We start from the raw sequence: 3,703 nt of genomic DNA on the forward strand, positions 1-3,703 counted from the left end.
AGCCACCCAGCACACAGACATTCAAAACCCAGAATTTTTTTTCAAAAAAAACCCAACATGGCCCAATGGTCACAGAAAACCATAAAAATGCAGAAAGAAACCACACAAGCTCCCAGATTCTTGCAAACCCCTCCCCAGCTGTTCCCCCAGCCACCCAGCACACAGAAATTCAAAACCCAGAAATTTTTTTTCAAAAAACCCCAACATGGCCCAATGGTCACAGAAAATCATAAAAATGCAGAAAAAACCGCACAAGCTCCCAGATTCTTGCAAACCCCTCCTCAACTGTTCCCCCATCCACCCAGCACACAGAAATTCAAACCCAGATTTTTATTCCCAAAAAAAATAAACATGGCCCATGGTCACAGAAAATCATAAAAATGCAGAAAAAAACCACACAAGCTCCCAGATTCTTGCAAACCTCTCCCCAACACCAAGTCCTTGAATTCTAAACACCCCAACCCAAAATCCAAACCCCCCCAAAAAAGTTTTAAAAGTTTAACTTACCAAACAGCTGCAAAAGAAGTTTTGGAAAAGCTTCAAAAATCCAGCAAACTCTTTAAAAAGCTCAAAAAGGCCACCACACCGCGTGCAATGTGTTGCTCCTCGAAGTCAAGTCGCAACTGCACCTCTTCCAGCAATGCATCCTGGGTTTTAACGGTTTTACGAAAAAGGAAACAAACTTGCAAGACGTTTTCGTCTTGCGAAGCAAGCCCATAGGGAAATTCGTCTTGCGAAGCAACTCGAAAACGAAAAAACCTTTCGTCTTGCGAGTTTTTTGTCTTGCGAGGCGTTCGTCTTGTGGGGCACCACTGTACTTATATGCACAGCATGGTAAATAAACATTTGTAATGAGCTTTTTGTCAAAATCCATGATAATAATTTGTGATGAAATAAAAAATGATTTCTTTCTCATGTACCATTCTGGTCTGAAATCTTGCCTTCTGGACATGGAGCACAATCATAGCAGCAAAATTTTTCACCTTCCTTCCTTTTCTTCTGATGACCAGGGGGGCAGTGTTCAGTGCACACAGAAATGGGCATCACCTATCCATAAACATGAAGGGGTTACAGGTTGGATTTTATTTTTATTTTTAAGTTATCCTACTGAATTGCAAACTCATTCTTTGATGGGCAGTCAGGGCATGCAGATATAGCAGTAACCAGAGAATGAATGACTGCTACGAAGAGCACAGAGAGAAGTAGTGACATTATTCAGTTTGACTTCACCCTCAAAGCTTAACCCCTCTATTGTCTCCCAACAGGGGATGCCAACAATTCAAGAAACAACAATTCATAAATAAAACTTTTGCATTGCATGCAGCAATATATACAATCTGACCATTGAGCCATCTCCCTTGCTAACATTCGATGTTGCTGATCTTTTCCATTCCTTCTTGGAGATAAGGAAGACGTTTCAGTTCAAGTATGATTCTTTCCACCGAGGTTGGCTCTTGTGCAATAGAAAGATAGATAACCCAGTGATGGATCACTAACATATTTAATCAATATCCCTTAAATCCCTGTCATATACAAATAAGGAATAGGTAAAATTTACAAAAAATATACTGATGTTTATTGGCAGTTCAGTTTTGCACCTAGGATTTCCATGTGCTAAATAATCAGATTGTCCCTGTGACTATCCAATACAAAGAGACATAGTATGCAGAACAAATAGCTGTTCTGTCAGGACACCTTGGGAGAACATGGGGGTTACAGGAATATCCCAGGATTATGACCTGGTTAAAACCTTTATGCCACATTATCATGTCCTCATGAATGATGAATCTCATTCCTTCAGGAGCAGTATCATCCACCTCTCCAACTTTCACTCGAAGGAAGGACTTGTTTGGGAATATGACCATGTTCATGATGTCAAATCCATTTCCCATTTCCTTTTTAGCAGTAAAGGACAGTGATTCTCCAGCTGAATTGTTAAAGGAAATGCCATGAAGGAAAGGGTGGAGCTGATTGAAAGATTAAAGACAAGGGTGGGGAAAATGAAAATTTTGAATTTAATGCCATGATACACACACACACATTTCCCTGTTAGTGTTTGTTAGCATTATCTAAGAAAGACCAAAAGTGAAAAATCAACTATTTTACATAGAAGATAGAAACCTACATTATACATTGACGACACAATGTCTTTCCAGGCCAGAATGTGCAATACATAACGTAAATATACAAAGCTTTGTAAAAAAATAAAAATAAAATGCGGAGTACCAGTTAACACATTTTATTTTATTTTATCCCCCCCCCCCAAAAAAAACCAATATGGACTTATTTCCAGCACACTACCTGCCAAGGCTGCAGATCTTGAAGTTCAAATGTGTTATGACCCATCCTTGCTCTGGGTTGGGATCTCTTTAAAGAAATGTCATGTAAAGCATGAGCCACCACATGGACAGCATTATAGATACTGTAGCTGTGGCCAGTCATGCCCATTTCAAAGAGTGGATCAGGAAGACTCTCCAGGCTCTCCTCTCTTGTACATTGCTCACTTGTGTCCATTGACACATTGGGGTTTGGAAAATCACAGTCAAATGCTTGCTCCCAGAACTCCTTCAGAAAACCATTTTCTTTTATCCTATCAGGCTTTATGCTTTGAAGAAACTCCTGGAACCCTGGAAGCTTTTTTGAGTGAATTGTGAAGCAAATGGCACCTTGGAAGAGATCAAGATCCCAGCTCCTTTGAAGCCCTGTCAACATGAAATCAATCTGAGTTGTTATGATCCAAACTTTTGTAACTGATTCAATGTCATTTTTTTCAATATCTTGTAGAAAAAAGAAAATAGCTGTCAGCCATATGAGTGCCATAGATTCTCCGTAGATGATAAATGTCTGGGCTTTGTCATCCTTGATCACCTTGTGAGTACTTAATAGGACATCGTAAACTTCATCTATGTTATCGAAACGGGCTAGTTTGGGGAATCTTTGTATGAAGGCTGAACAGATTCCATTTTTGGAAAACAGTGGCTCCATCGTCTGCAAGAATTTTTCTCCACTTTCATCATCCACAACAAAGAGTCCAACCCATGTCCATCCAAAATGCTTCAGCAAGCTGATAATTCCCATGTATTGATGAGCTTCATTTGGAACCATGCGGTAGAAGGAAGAGATATGACTTTCCTCACTCTCCTCCTCAGTGGGAAATGAACCATATGTGAGCTACAAGAAATTGTACAGCTATTACAGAAGTACATTGTGAACAATGACTCTTTCGGTTAATTCTCTACAGCTATGAATATATGTCCAAGATTCATAAAGATCATTCATGAATCATATTATGCCTTTTATGGAAATTTATGTCTTGCTTTTAAGAACTGAGTATTAACTATACACACTTTCTGAATCTTGGAATCACAGCAATAGTAACATTGTGATATCATGGGGGAAATGTTTTCCGCTACCCCACCCTTTGGCCTTGGAGGCCTAATAAGAAACTGCTGCAGGTGAGGGATTTTAAGAACCATCATCTGGGGGGTGTTTCTGCAACCAAGGGGAAATTGTGAAGTTCCCTTGTCATTTTCTTATTAGCTGTTGCATGTTGTTAAATAATCTTGTTAGATTTATAGTATACAAATGAGGGGGGGGGGTTGGTATGGTATTATCTTTGTATTGTTTTGCTATGCTATGCTATTGTTATTGTTTGCTATACAGTGGTACCTTGGTTTAAGAACATCTTCGTTTATGAACAACT

This window comes from Podarcis pityusensis, assembly GCF_964106645.2.
Source record: "Podarcis pityusensis genome assembly, chromosome: 13".
Classification (NCBI taxonomy): Eukaryota; Metazoa; Chordata; class Lepidosauria; order Squamata; family Lacertidae; genus Podarcis; species Podarcis pityusensis.